The sequence below is a fragment of the Lactuca virosa genome, chromosome 8 (genome assembly GCF_052849685.1).
Source record: "Lactuca virosa cultivar CGN04683 chromosome 8, Lactuca_virosa_CGN04683_v6, whole genome shotgun sequence".
In the NCBI taxonomy this organism is placed as follows: domain Eukaryota; kingdom Viridiplantae; phylum Streptophyta; class Magnoliopsida; order Asterales; family Asteraceae; genus Lactuca; species Lactuca virosa.
In genome coordinates, this window is record NC_136433.1 from 223,776,347 (window position 1) to 223,792,724 (window position 16,378).

Genomic DNA, 16,378 nt, shown 5'->3' on the forward strand with positions numbered 1-16,378 from the left:
AGGGACGGACGCAGGAATACATACTAGATGTTGCCGAAATTGAAGTAGGTGTTGCCGGTGTATGAAAAATAGGTAAAAAAATCGAATTTTTTTTCAGTGCGTACAGGAAAAGTAGGTGTTGCCGGTGCCATACCGGAGCACCAAGCAAAACCGCCACTTGTGTGGAAACACCCATTTTCTTGTCTATTTTTTGTAAAACACCATTAAAAAATGACTATTATGCCATGGTCCATTTCATGATTTAATACAACAAGAAATGTGATAACTTTTTGCATAAACCATTGCAACTGTGAAGAAAGGTTGTTTCTTCTTATGATGTAAATGGGTTTTGAACTGTTGTCCTTAAAAAAAAAAAAAAAAAAAAAAAAAAACTTTGTATATGAACAGAACCCATTTACTTGCTTCTTGAATCTTGATAAGTACGCAACAATCCAAGATTTCATGGATATTTACAATACGTATCTTCAAGATGTTTTGGTGAACTACGAAGGTAAAAACACAATTATACTGCATACTCAATTACTCATGGTGAAGGAATGTGCGTTAGTAACAACTTACAACTATCAAATGCCCAAACAAGTATAGAATTTCATTTGCGAAAACAGATAAAATCATAAAATGGTTGTTTGATATAAACAATGAAGCAAATTCAGATCTGTCGATTTGAAAAATAAATAAATAAAGGATTTAGTCTTTATTATAATTCAACTTATCAGAATCAAGCCATCTCATTCAAAATTTTAAATAAATACACATGTGGATTGCTTGAAGAAAGAGTTCTTGTACTAGTTGTCTTGATAGCTAAGTGGCCAAAAAGACAAAAAATAAATCTTCCTGCCCGGGATCGAAACGGAGACCTTTAGGGTGTAAAGCTAACGTGATAAACACTACACCACAAGAACTTTGTTTTAATAATGAAACCTGAAATTATATATTGGAGAAAACATTATTCCAAGCAACCCCTCTGTTTTTTATACCATTTTTCCCTTCAAAGATTATCACGATTCCATGAGAATCCTGATTGAATTGTGAAATAAACCTTCGATTCAGAGTAAATTGGATTTTGAATCCATGGTGTGATGAGTGATCGTATGTAGAAAAAGATCGATTATGGATGTATATATAATCGATTGCACCCCTGATTATGTGATCGTGATTGTCGATTGGAATCCACTGCTGATTTTTATTGGATCGTGATAATCTTAAGAGTAAAATGGTATAAAAAGACGTGGGGTTGCTTGGAATGAAATTCACAGTTGAATCATCCTGTTTGTTATATTATATAAATAAATCTTTCATCAAACGTTCTTGTGGTGTAGTGGTTATCACGTTAGCTTTACACGCTAAAGGTCTCCGGTTCGATCCCGGGCAGGAACATTGATTCTTTTTTTAACTATCTCTTTTCAGCAATTAGGACAAAAGAAATTCCAGCAATGCCACGTGTCTTTATTTAGTGAAGATGGTTTGATTTAAATATAATAAAGACTTAATTACCAATATTAATTAATCTATACTTGTAAATGATTTTTTTTATCATATGTGTTACTCTCATTGATTTTGATAGATATCGTTTTTTTGATTGTTTTCAATTAAATTTTTTTACGTGTTAATTATGGTTTTTTTCTTTATATATATATATATATATATATATATATATATATATATATATATATATATATATATATATATATATATATATATATATTAAATGTAATAACGTTTTTCAATTTCAAGAATTTAGTAATTGACTCATTTTTCTTATAAATTCAAAACTCTCAAATTCAAATAATTAGAAATTTGTGATTTTTTAAAATATATCGGTAGTTTTTTATTTGTATAGATTGAAGTAATTATTTGTCATGTTAATGTTTGCACCTTAATATTCACAACTAGTAAAGTAATTAAACAAAAATCTTCATAGAATTAAAGGAACACCATCACAAAGAAACGTAATAGAATTTATATAAAGTACATTCAAGGATATTTTATGTTTGTGAAATATTGATATGTATCACATTTAATAAAATTAATAATATTTTAATATATTTGTCATCATTTCATATAAATAGAAAGATGAATATTGTACGAGGATATTTAATTTCTCTTTATTTTTTTATATCATGAAAAATAATAAACACTATAATTTGAAAGGTCCATGTCCAACTCATTGGAAGTTTATTACATGGAGGATAAACTATGGATCATTAATAATATTTTAGATACGTTAAGAGTTAAACTTTGATTCTCTTAGAGCGTCTCCAATATAAGTTTTATTTATAGCTTATTATCATTTAAACTATTAGACTATGCCGGTTGGTGATATTTTGAAGTTGGCTCACCAAAAAAAAAAAAAAGGAAAAATGAAATAAACTTGGTGGCTTAAGATGCCGCAACGAGCGGGTTCACCAAAAGGCTTGAGCTTTTTCCTTGTTCATATTGTTATGTGTCCTCTTTAGATAGGTGCATTTAAATTCATTTTAATATATAAGACTATTTTAGTTAATAACTATATTTTAATTTTGGTAAAAAAAATCAAATAAAATATCCTGAAATATATAATTTATTTTTCCCTACAAAATAAAACAAATATTAATATAATATTTTGATTAGTTTGTGAATATATACATTGGATTGGGTTGTATAGATGAAAGAGAGAAAAATTAGTTTGTTTTTTCTTTAATTTTTTATAGAAAAGTTAAATTAGGTTGGGTTGCTAACGGGGATAGTCTTAGGGCACATAGTTTTCTTTTATTTTCATGTTGATCACTCAATATATAATTAATATGTGAATCTTCGTGTGTTGCACATAATATAATTATATAACTAAAATATTGACATATATGATATAAAAGTTATTATATCATTGTTATTAATTTTGAGTTAATAGTTCTTACGATAATTTGTTATAAAACATTCTAACTATTTTAAATATATAATAAGATAGATACATATTAAACCACACCATCTTACAATAATTTGACATTTTGATTTAAGTTTTACATTTAAAGGATAACCAACGTCGTCTTTATAATTAACATCACATGTTAATGAATTAACTAATCACCGTTAATGGAAAATGTCTATTGTATAATAGATATATAGATTTCAATTTAGATTTTATATTTAATATTATATTTAAACTTTTATTATTTTTTAAATAATTAAAAACAATCTCTTTTGAAAAATTAATTAGTTATAAGTTTTTTTGATGAACTCATTTGGTTATTTTGATTTAATTTTTATATTTAAAGATTAACCAATATAAATATTATAACTATCATCATATTTCAATGAATAATTTAATAATCATTAATTAAAAATCTTTTGAGTTGTACTAGTAATGTAAAGAGTGTAGAAGGTATTAAGTCTATGTATGAACAATGATTAATTTTACTTCCCCACCTAGCTACTCTAGGGTGGGGGTGGGTCATGGTGGGGAAGTTATAGATATTTTTCCATATTTTGTATTCGGAGTACTTCATTTAAATTCATCTGCAGTGTTGGGCTTTAGCAGTATATATCATGCAATTTTAGGGTTTGAGATGCTTGAAGAATCTTTTCCATTCTTAAGTTATGTATGGAAAGATAGAAATAAAATGACCATAATTTTAGGTATTCACATGAAATGACGATTAGGGTTAATTAGAAACACTTAACCCATTAAGGACTTAACCCATTAAGGACTTAATCCATTAAGTCCATCACTCCATTAGGCCATTCATACAATGTAGTTGGACATAAATCAAAATTCCAATCTAACAGTCCAAACGCGGGTCCCGGCAATTCCCAAACTAACATTCCCAGAATTAGGGTTTACTAAACCCTAATTAGGGTTTCCAACCCAATCACAATCCAACTAAGTCCAGATTAAGCTATTAGGCCGATTAGGGTTTGACTATGTCGAGCACCACCCACTGCCACCTCGGGCGGTGGTGGTCGACGGCGGATCACGGTGGTGGTGGTGGTGGTTATGATTCTTGGCCAAAAATAAGGACAAAGGTATTCCAAATAACAATCCAAACGCACCCAAATGCACACAGCCACCAGAGATGGTGGCAGAATGGCGGCAGTAGGAGGCAGCCACCACCTTACGGTAGTGGTGGTGGGTTTTCCGGCCAATTGATGCGCATGCAACTCCATAAACACGATAACAACTGTTAGGCGTGTCAAACCCAACAAATAAAGGGGTACAATAGACTCCAAATACACTACTTTAATGCACTAAAAAGTAGTACAAGGCAAGTAGGGTCAATCCACAGAGACACGGAATAAAAGTCTATACCTTTTTTTGCACAATGTACTTTGGTCATAAAAAGGGGGAGTTTTAGTGCAATGATTAAACAAACAAATTGAAAGCACAAATAAGCAACTAAACTAATGAATTAATTTCAGACTTGGTAAAGTCTCCAACTTCATGAATGACAACTTAGCAATGTGATTCAAAGATGACACAGTATTTGTTCATTTTTATCTAAGTTGGTACTTGAAAGTGTCAACAAGCTCTAACACTTCCCTTTCACCACATTAATTAACCAAAACAAGCTCTTTGATTAATCCTAACCTTACTAATCTAATCTAAACAAACTCTTAGAATTAGATTACAAGATTGCATTAAGCTCTATGTGAAAGTTCCCAACAACACCCAATGCTCCTCACAAGCTCGGGAGTGTAAAAGTGTATGAATAAGATTTACACTAGATTTATTCAAAGGAATTCAATTTAGTGCTTGTTACTTGTTCAATTTCACAAAACAATTACGGATTTTGTAAAAGATATAACTTGAATGACCTAACCTAATTCAAATGGCCAATGAGAATCACAATTAGAATCAAACTTCGATTGAAATAAAATCAAATTCATTAGATAGAAATTGAAAAGAAACATTATGTCATATGATTGAGATCAATGCCAAGAAGTCAAAACATGAAATTGGAGAAACTAAAATTCTAGCCACACATGGCTAGAACAAGATCAGAAAGTCTAAAAGATAAAATTAAGTGCAATTACAACTTACAAATACTAGAAATAACGTTTCCAAATGATTAACGATTAAACCCTTGCAAAAGTCTTCGAAATCCCCTCTCAAAATATGCCCTGCTATGCTCTCCTCCTCCCAAAATGAACCAATTCCCGGCATATGAAAAATGGAAAAAACTACCAAAAGGCAGTTTGTAAGTCGAACACGGCTCGTGTTAAAATAGAGTAAATCAACACAGGTCATGTTGATTGAAAAACATAGCCATCAATCCTCAATTCCAGCTCTAAAGTACGATGCTCAAAAGTGCAAAGCTGGCCGAACACGCCCTGTGCCCAAATAGGCAAAAGTGACACGGGCCGTGTTCAATGAAGTCAACACGTCTTGATCTGGTCAAACACGCCCCGTGTTGGCTTTGTAGTGTAATCCAACACGCCCCGTGTTGATCTCTGTGTGCTGGTCCAAATTTGATTTTCTCAATTCTTCCGTTCTACGCCCGATCATCCCGCAATCTTCACCAATGCTCCCCGGCACCTCCAAAAGCGCGCTCCAACCTCCGGTTTACCTGAAAGAGACATGAAAGTGTGCAAATAAGGTCGTTCTAGAGACTAACATGAATATGATAATAATGCAAGAATAATGAATTATAACTAAGTTAAATACATGCACAAAAGGGACTAAAAGTTGTGCAAAAAGCTGCACGAAATGCATCTAACAAATCTCCCCAAGTTTAGACCTTTCTTGTCCTCAAGAAAGAACAAGAATCAGACAAAACATGACGATTTCTAGATGGCAAAAAGAAACATAGAGCAAAAAGGGACAGAAAGATCCTAAGGGCTAGGAATGAATGCATGCAATGCAATACCATGAAAATAAAAATAAAAATATGTACAAAAGCACTTGAGAAACAAAATGAACTAAAAGAAAAAATTAAGAACGAAAACAAAATATGTACTTTTGTAAATAAAAAAAATACAATTAGAATTTACATCAATGGGGCTCCAATCATTAATACCTAAACGACCATCCTGCTTCCTTCCACATATCAAGACTCTCAAAATGAGGAAGACCCGAAACGGTGTAACCCAATAGTCCAACCTCAGTTTTATTTAAACTTTATACTTTAATAAGCTTTATGGGCGAAAATAACACAGTCCAGGCTCATGTCCTTAAGACTAGATGGCCAAGAATCAGAATCGACGCGTCCTTAAGAACCCGTCATGGCGAATCAGCTTTCGCCGAAACAGCGAGCCCACCCGAAGGGGCCCGGCTCCTATGCTTTCACTTTTTCGAGAGCCACAAGCATCATATCACACAGTTCTTCATTCGCCAGATTTGACTTTGAGACGGCTTTTGATTTTTTTTTTAAAAATTTGGATTTGTATCTTCATTTGAGCTTGAATTCTTCAATCAACTTTTGAATTTCTGAAAATTTCTTCGTTTGAGTACTTGAAATTTTGATTTGGGTATTAGATGTGACAGTTGTGCCCTTTCTTCTTTCTTGACTGTGTGGATCTGATACTTAAGCTCTCTGTTACCGCGAGGGTAACGCGTGTCAACAAATAGGTTCGTGTTCTGTGGGTTCAAAGTTGTCTACAAAGATTCTTTTTAAACATTCAGAAGCAAATCATCCTAGAGCTGTTATTACCGCCCACAAAACGTTTCAGTATGCCATTTTTTATTATCTAAATTCGGGTTCTCAAATTACGGTGTTTGGGCCCCCTAGTTGTGATAGCTGATTCTACACTTCCGGTAGCTATCCGGTCGCCTCGTTTTTTTTTTTGAAAATGAATATGCATGCAAATGATGGAATGCAAAAAACTTGAAATAAAAAAAGTTTTTTTTTTTGAAAACAAATGCACATGAATACCTAATATACAACTCTACCCCTCCCCAAGATGAAAGATAAGCATCGTCCCCGATGCTTGGAGAGGGCGGAACAACCTACTGCGGAGGAGGAGGAGGAGGATAATATGTAACATCCCGAAATTCAGGTACAGCTATTTAACCCTTCTCTTTTGTCAAGTTGTCAAGATTAGCCCTTGAGTGGAAATTGTAGCAAATGAGTACGCTGGGCGTACTCAAGAGTACGCTGCGCGTACTCATGCGCTTATTTTGGACGCGGACTCGCCTAGGTACGTTGGGCGTACCCAGGGTTACGCTGGGCGTAGTTGGCCCAGGTGCAAAACCCTAATTGTGGCTTGAGGGCTATAAAAGGAATGAGATGGTCTTGTCCCCAGCCACCATCCCTCGGAGAGAAACCCTAGGAGAGCAATATTATCGTTCTAAAGCTAGTGTGTGTGAGTTCTTGAGCTAGAAAGTGCCTTTGTGTGTTAGTGAAGAAGAAGAGGAGGTTCTTGTGGAGGCTAGAAGTTGAAGTGCAAGTTTGGATCTGAGTTCTTCAGAGGAAGGAGCTTCATTTAGAGGTAAAAAGCTCAGAACTTTCCTCTTTATTTTGGTTTGGTGTTGCATGGACCATTTCTAGGGTTAAAGTCCCAAAGGTGTCGACTTTATGAGCATAAGGGACTCCATGGACCTAGATCTGTCCCATTTCAGGGATATTTGTGTTATAGATCCATAAAAATTCCATCTTGGTCGTTGTTATGAGGTCATGCTTGAATTATGAGCTTTCTAGAGTTGGGAAATGGAATGTTATGGGTGTTAGTGACTTGTCCAGCCATGCAAAGGCTTAAAGTCACCAACTTTATGGATTAAGAGGCTTAGAAATGGTCAGATCTAGAAGTTGGACGTGGGTCTTAACTGTTTAAGACCTCAAGAGCTTAGAGTCTGAAACTAGGAGTTACGCGGGGCGTAATCCCAGTATGCGCGGCGTAAGGGGTCGCGCACCCCGTTTCTGTGAGGACGCCGGGTACGCCCAGCGTACATGTTTGGTACGTGCAGCGTAACCCGGAGAGTTGACTTTTGTTGACTTTTAGGGTTTGGTCAACTTTAGGGTCTTTGAGCCATGAGAGGGGTAAAATGGTCTTTTACCCTTCTGAGAGTACTAAGAGAGGGAATAGTCTAGCCTTGAGAGATGTATTGATTTAGAGTGTTTATTTCATATGATTAGGCGGAGGCTAGACCAGATTTTACAGAGTTCGAGATTACCGAGTTACCCGAGGTGAGTCTTCTCACTATACATTACCTAGAGTGGTATTTATGTGTAGACCAGAGGGTCTTGTATGCTATGTGTATATATGAGATTATGTGCATTGTGTTATATGTATGCTATGTGTTGAACAGACCGAGCCGGAGGGCCCAACGATATAGACCGGACCGAAGGGTCCAACGACACAGACTGGACCGAAGGGTCCGACGAGCTATGACCGGACCAGAGGGTCCAACGAGCTACGAGACTGGAGGGTCTCGCTGAGACACATCGACCGGAGGGTCGTATTATAGCCTCGAGTGGCGTATGTGTTGTATGTGGTATTTTGGGAAACTCACTAAGCATTTATGCTTACAGTTGTTGTGTTATGTGTTTCAGGTACTAGCGAGGATCGCGGGAAGGCGCCGGCATGATCCGTACACACTGAGAGGATTTATGTATTTGAGGATCTTGGGAATTGTTTATTGTGATAACACGTGATACATAGGATTACTATGATATTTTATGAATGAAAGCATGTTTTTAAAATGAAAAATTGTTTTGGAAATTTACGTCGTTACAAGTTGGTATCAGAGCCTTGGTTTGAGGGATTCGGGTACATCTTCGGATGAATCTGAACTCAAACTGAGATATTGAGAAAGTTTTCGTAAAATAAACAATTTTTCTAAGAGAGTAAAAGATTTTGAGAAAAGCAGAACGGAGCAGTGTGTATGATCAGCCAGCGCCTGAACGATGATTTCCCAAAATACCCTTACATTATGTGTTATGAGATATGTTATGATATGATATGCATGCTCGAGTAGGCTAGGTGTTCCTATTAGGACTAGAGTGGCCTGATCTGTATTGCTTTAGCCTAGGAGTTACTGCTACTATGAGATGCTTCGAGAGTAAGTAGGTAGCAGCGAGGAACTTATGAGTGGTCTACTAGAGAGTAGCCTGAGTTTAGTGAGATATCGAGTACTTGTGATCTGGGATCCTAGGAGGAGGACTTGGGGTGAATACCGATGCGCTGTGGAAGGTAGTATAAGGGCCCGTACTACTGGAAACACCGGATCGGTGAGCAGTCCAAGTAAGAATCCTCAGGGTACTAAAGAACAAGTAGGGTTGAGAATCAAGTGCGAGTATGCTCGAACGAGTCTCTGATTCTTTTGTGTTGTGTTTCAGAGACATCATGGTTGGGACGCGCCACCACCCAGGAGGCAGTGGTACCAGCGATGAGGAGATTCGTAGGTTGATTCACGAGGAGGTGGCTGCGGCCATTCGAGATGAGATACCAGAGATGTTCGGGTCTATCAAGACCACGTTGATCGAGACTTTTGATGAGCGGTACGCTGCTCTTACTGGGGCTGCTGTTGCTGCGGCCACCGCAGCCGTCGCTGCTGCCAGGCCGCAGGGGGGTGACTCGTTGTTGTACCGAGAGTTCAGCAACACGAAGCTACCAGAGTTTGATGGGACGCAGGACACGATTGCTGCGATGAGGTGGATTTCTGATATCGAGGGATGCTTCTACACCTGTTCGTGTCCGAAGCATCTGAGGGTTCGGTTTGCGCTGAACCAGCTTCGCTTGGGAGCGAAGGAGTGGTGGAAGTTTGTGACGGCAGACTTTACTACGGCAGAGCTTACTGTGGTGACCTGGGAGAGGTTCACCATGTTGTTTCGAGATGAGTATGTTCCCCCTGTGGAGAGGGAACGTCTGGCCCATGAGTTCTTATCCCTCAAGCAGGGAACTGAGTCTGTGACGGTGATTACGAGGATGTTTCACGAGAGGGCGTTGTTTTGCCCTGAGCATATGTCGACTGAGCAGGCACGTATGAGCCGGTACTTGAGCATACTGAGGAGGGATATCTGGGAGTTCGTGGCGAACTCGTCATACCGGACATTTGTCGAGCTTCAGGCAAATGCCCGGAAGAGATAGATTGAGTTGGAGACTCAAGTCAGGGAGGAGGCCGAGTCTCAGAGGAGGGACAGGCGACCGGTACAGGTGCAGCCGGCAGCCAAGCGGGCAAAGCCCGCTGATTCGAGATCTGGGAGTCCGAAGGGCCGCACTTGTGGAAAGTGCGGCAAGAGCCACGAGGGAGGGTGCAGGGCTGGGGTGTGTTACAAGTGTGGGAAGGAGGGGCATTACGCGAGGGATTGCCCCAAGGGATTCTCGGTTTGCCTTCATTGCAACCAGACCGATCATCGGAAGGCCGAGTGCCCACAGTTGCTGTAGGGATCAGCGCAGGGATCTGCACCTGTTGCTCGAGCTACTGAGACCCGACCAGCGAAGGCCGAGGCACCGAAGGCTCATGGGAGAGCCTTCCAGTTGATAGCGGAGGAGGTCCGCGCAGCGCCCGATGTCGTGGCTGGTATGTATTCTTTCATTTATTTATGCTGAGTTTGAGATATTGTGCTTATATAATGTTATGCGTAGGTACTTTTCTTGTGAGTTTTGTACCTGCTTTGGTGTTATTTGACTCGGGTGCAAGTCGGTCTTTTGTGTCGTTAGCGTTTAGTCAACACATCAGTATCCAGCAGGAGGCATTGAGTCGACCTCTACGAGTTTCCATAGCTGACGAGCGAGCAGTATATGCTACGGAAGTGATTCGGGGATGTGTACTCGAGATCTTCGGGGTTGAGTTTCCGATTGATCTGGTCCCGATTGCGATGGGGGACGTGTGTGTTATAGTGGGTATGGATTGGCTGAGCCGTTTTAGGGCAGTTATAGACTGCGAGCGATAGTTGGTGACGATACGAGACCCTAGTAGGGGAGTTCTTACGGTGTACGGCGAGGGTACCCGTTCAGAGTCAGCATTCTGTTCGGCTGCTAGAGCGAGGCAGAGTCTACAGCAGGGCTGTAGTGGGTTTGTGGCCTATGTGATGGACACACGAGTAGCAGCGGAGAGACCTAGTTCTGTTGATGATGTGCCGATAGTGCGTGAGTTCCCGGACGTTTTCCCCGAGGAGTTGTCGGGTGTGCCTCCCGAGAGGCAGGTGGAGTTTCGCATCGATTTGGTTCCGGGAGCGGCGCCTATCGCCAAGGCGCCCTATCGCCTTGCGCCACCAGAGATGCAGGAGTTATCCTCACAGCTGTAGGAGCTGCTGGGGAAGGGGTTTATTCGACCAAGTAGCTCACCGTGGGGAGCGCCGATCCTTTTTGTCAAGAATAAGGATGGTTCACATCGAATGTGCATTGATTACCAGGAGTTGAACAAGTTAACGGTCAAGAACCATTACCCACTGTCGAGGATTGATGATCTATTTGATCAGTTACAGGGAGCGTCTTGGTTCTCCAAGATTGATCTGAGGTCTGGATATCATCAGATGAGAGTGCGAGATGAGGATATCCAAAAGACGGCGTTCAGGACTCGTTATGGGCATTATGAGTTCGTGGTGATGCCTTTCGGGCTCACCAATGCACCGGCAGCGTTCATGGATCTCATGAACAGGGTGTGTAGGCCGATGTTGGATCGATCGATGATCGTGTTCATCGATGACATATTGGTGTATTCGAGATCCAGAGAGCAGCATGAGGAGCATTTGAGGGAGATCCTCGGAGTTCTGAGATCGGAGAGGCTTTACGCCAAATTCTCCAAGTGTGATTTCTGGTTACGAGAGGTCCAGTTCCTGGGATATCTCGTTAATCAGAATGGGATATTGGTCGATCCGGCCAAGATTGAGGCGGTGATGAGTTGGGAGGTGCCGAGAACCCCCACCGAGATCAGGAGTTTTCTGGGGTTGGCCAGCTATTATAGGAGATTTATTAAAGATTTCTCCAAGATCATCGTGCCGCTCACCAGGTTGACCGGGAAGGGCGTTACTTTTTCGTGGGGTCCTGAGCAGCAGGCCTCGTTTGAGACTCTTCGCCAGAGGTTGTGCGAAGCCCCGGTGTTATCCCTTCCAGAGGGAATGGAGGATTTTGTGGTGTACTGCGACGCATCGATATCAGGGTTGGGTGCGGTGCTTATGCAGAGAGGGCATGTGATAGCGTATGCATCGAGGCAGCTGAAGCCTCATGAGACGAGGTATCCCACCCACGATCTGGAGTTGGGGGCAGTGGTGTTCGCCCTCAAGATCTGGCGCCATTACCTATACGGGGTTCGGTGTACCATATACACGGACCACAAGAGTTTGAAGTATCTGATGGATCAGCCCAACCTGAATATGCGCCAGAGGAGATGGTTGGATGTGGTAAAGGATTACGATTGTGAGATCCTGTACCACCCGGGCAAAGCTAATGTTCTAGCCGATGCGCTGAGCCGTAGGGTGGAGAGTGCCCCGATTCGAGACATTTGTATGCGACTGACAAAATTTGGTGGTTGTCAAGGCCAACAAAAATAAATAACCCTAAATATTTTACACTAAAATAGTGTATAGTGGTAAAGGGGTCGATCCACGGAGATTGGTTCAATTTATAACTCTATGGAAAATCTTTTTGTAAAAATACTTGGAAAATGACAATAAATTAAAACTGGGGGTTTTGGTGTTTTGAAATACTTGAAACAAACTAGAATTAACTAAGATTTAAATAGACAATTTCAACAAAAATAAGAGTTTGATGTAAAATCAATAAGAGAAGGATGGTTGACTTAAGGTTCCTCACTTTGACTTTTGATGAACATATCATTAGAATCAAATGGTGCAATACTTGTTTTAAACCCTTAATTTGGCTATAGTAATCCAAGGAGCTTGAGATTACCTAGACTTTTCTTAATTGTTGAAATGGTTAGAGAAGCTCATAACAATTTCCTTAGTTAAAGTCACTAATTCCATTAAGCATGTAATTAGTGAAAGTCAACTAGCATTAAGAACCAAAAAGTCACCAAATCCAAGAGGGGTCAAATGCTTTCACCACCATGTTGGAGAAAATGTTTTTATGATTGTGTGAAGTAAAACTAACACAAGAATCACTTGTTGCTTGCTAATTTGAAGATCCTTTACTTAATCAAGAAATTAGCCAACTAATCACCACAAACACATTTAAACTCATGAATAAAAACATGCAAGTAATGATAAGATGTTAAAACACAAAACATTTTCATAAAGATTCAAACACAGATTCATGGATTCTTCAATATTCAACAAAAGTTCAAAGGATTCAACAAAAGTCAACCAAGATTAGTTTAGCCAAGCATGACTAAACTCAAGGAAACAAAGTTAGTTAAGATTGTACCAAACATTTAGCAAGAATTAAGAGATGAAATGGTGAAGTTCTTGAGGGTTCTTGGCCTTCAAAAATGCTCCAAACTCCAGAGAGAAAGTATCAAAATCGGACCTCCAAGATAAGGCTGAAGAGGCACACCAACCTTCCCAATATAGAGCTCTAAGTAAAATCCCGAAATTACCCTTGTCAGGAATCCACGCGGGCCGCGGGGAATCTTACGCGGGCCGCGTGACTTCGACGGAAATTTTTGGGCTTCTTCAAGTCTTGGGCCCCCACAGCTAATCCACTGGCCCAGTTCGAATCCAATCTGCTTCTAGCCCATTTCTCTTCAATATTTCTTCAATTTGAGCCCAATTTGTCTCTCCACATCACTCAAAACTTCCGCAAATTCTTAAACATCGATCTTGCACACTCAAGAATTCTCCCGTGGCTTTCAAATTTAAAGTTTAATTCTTCCACGCCTTCAAGCATGAAATCCCCATTTCTCTTCAAGTCCAATCGCCTCCCAAAAATCCTGCTCTGCTAGCCTCCAAAAAATATGCAATAATGCTCAAGAAACTAGAAAGTACCCGAAATGGTCATAAAAATAACAAAAAGGAAAATATGCATGGAAATTAACTAAAATGCGAATGAAATATGCTAAAATAAACTATAAAAAGAAGTAAATAAAATGAAGCTATCAGCAACTGACAGTGATGACTCAGGTGTTGGACACCATTCGGGAGGCCCAGGCAGAGGCCGTGATACCGGAGAACCGCAAGAGGGAGCGGGTGATCGGGCAGGTGTCCGAATTCGTTACCGATAGTCGAGGGCTGATGACCTTTCAAGGTCGGATTTGGGTGTCGTATGCAGGCGGGGCACGTACCATTCTGATGGAGGAGGCGCATAGATCGAGGTTCTCGATCCATCCCGGGGCCACGAAGATGTACTTGGACCTAAAGAAGGATTATTGGTGGCCCTGTATGAAGAGGGATGTCGCGTGGTTTGTCGAGAGGTGCTTGACCTGTCGCAAGGTTAAGGCCGAGCACCATCGTCCGCATGGCAAGTTGCAGCCGCTTGAGGTTCCCCAGTGGAAGTGGGAACAGATTTCCATGGATTTCATCACCAAATTACCGAGGACCGCGAGGGGTGTCGATGCAATTTGGGTGATCGTCGACCGGCTGACGAAGAGCGCACATTTTCTTGCTATCAGTGAGAGCTCTTCAGCTGAGAGGTTGGCAGAGTTGTATGTGAGGGAGGTGGTATCGCGTCATGGAGTACCGATCTCGATTGTATCAGATCGAGATGTACGTTTCACTTCCAGGTTCTGGAAGAAGTTCCACGAGGAGTTGGGCACGAGGTTGCACTTCAGTACCGCTTACCACCCCCAGTCGGACGGACAGAGTGAGCAGACGATTCAGACGCTCGAGGACATGCTTCGAGCATGTGTGTTGCACTTTGGAGGAAGTTGGGACACGTACTTGCCGTTGGCTGAGTTTTCCTACAACAACAGCCACCATTCTAGTATTGGTATGCCTCCCTTCGAGTTGTTGTATGGGAGGAGGTGTCGGACTCCTATTTGCTGGGGAGAGGTAGGACAGCGGGTGATGGGTAGCACTGAGATAGTGTTGCAGATGACAGAGCAGATACAGCAGGTTAGACAGAGGTTACTGACGGCTCAGAGTCGTCAGAAGAGTTATGCGGATCGACGACGATCCGAGCTGGAGTTTCAGGTGGGGGACTTCGTACTCCTGAAAGTGTCCCCTTGGAAAGGAGTGATCCGATTCAGGAAGAGGGGCAAGCTGGGGCCCCGGTACATCGGTCCGTTCATGGTGACCTCGAGGGTGGGCAAGGTAGCATATCGGTTGGAGCTACCTGCGGAGTTGAGCCAGATTCATGATACCTTCCACGTGTCTCAGTTGAGGAAGTGTATAGCCGACGAGTCGGCGGTGGTACCGCTGGAGGATATTCAGGTGGATGTGAGCCTGAATTATGCTGAGAGGCCAATCGCGATTGTGGATCGAAAGATCAAGGTTCTGAGGAACAAGGAGGTGCCCCTGGTTCAGGTTCAGTGGCAACATCGGAGGGGGTCTGAGCTGACTTGGGAGACAGAATCAGAGATGCGGGAGCAGCATCCGGAGTTGTTTATAGCATGAGACTTCGAGGGCGAAGTCTGGTTCTAGTGGGGGAGAATTGTAACATCCCGAAATTCAGGTACATCTATTTAACCCTTCTCTTTTGTCAAGTTGTCAAGATTAGCCCTTGAGTTGAAATTGTAGCAAATGAGTACGCTGGGCGTACTCAAGAGTATGCTGGGCGTACTCATGCGCTTATTTTGGACGCAGACTCGCCTAGGTACGCTGGGCGTAGTTGGCCCAGGTGCAAAACCCTAATTGTGGCTTGAGGGCTATAAAAGGAATGAGATGGTCTTGTCCCCAGCCACCATCCCTCAGAGAGAAACCCTAGGAGAGCAATATTATCGTTCTAAAGCTAGTGTGTGTGAGTTCTTGAGCTAGAAAGTGCCTTTGTGTGTTAGTGAAGAAGAAGAGGAGGTTCTTGTGGAGGCTAGAAGTTGAAGTGCAAGTTTGGATCTGAGTTCTTCAGAGGAAGGAGCTTCATTTAGAGGTAAAAAGCTCAGAACTTTCCTCTTTATTTTGGTTTGGTGTTGCATGGACCATTTCTAGGGTTAAAGTCCCAAAGTTGGAGACTTTATGAGCATAAGGGACTCCATGGACCTAGATCTGTCCCATTTCAGGGATATTTGTGTTATAGATCCATAAAAATTCCATCTTGGTCGTTGTTATGAGGTCATGCTTGAATTATGAGCTTTCTAGAGTTGGGAAATGGAATGTTATGGGTGTTAGTGACTTGTCCAGCCATGCAAAGGCTTAAAGTCACCAACTTTATGGATTAAGAAGCTTAGAAATGGTCAGATCCAGAAGTTGGACGTGGGTCTTAACTGTTTAAGACCTCAAGAGCTTAGAGTTTGAAATTGGGAGTTACGCGGGGCGTAATCCCAGTACGCGCGGCGTAAGGGGTCGCGCACCCCGTTTCTGTGAGGACGTCGGGTACGCCCATCGTACATGTTTGGTACGCGCAGCGTAACCCGGAGAGTTGACTTTTGTTGACTTTTAGGGTTTGGTCAACTTTAGGGTCTTTGAGCCATGAGAGG

The 16,378-nt window shown here is 41.1% G+C and overlaps 1 non-coding gene across 1 annotated transcript; it reads left to right on the forward strand.

Annotated features, from left to right (window-relative positions):
* Positions 1–1,304: 1,304 nt before the first annotated feature.
* Positions 1,305–1,377, forward strand: TRNAV-UAC (transfer RNA valine (anticodon UAC)). The gene has a single exon. It is a non-coding gene; the product is annotated as a tRNA-Val (tRNA).
* Positions 1,378–16,378: the final 15,001 nt, after the last annotated feature.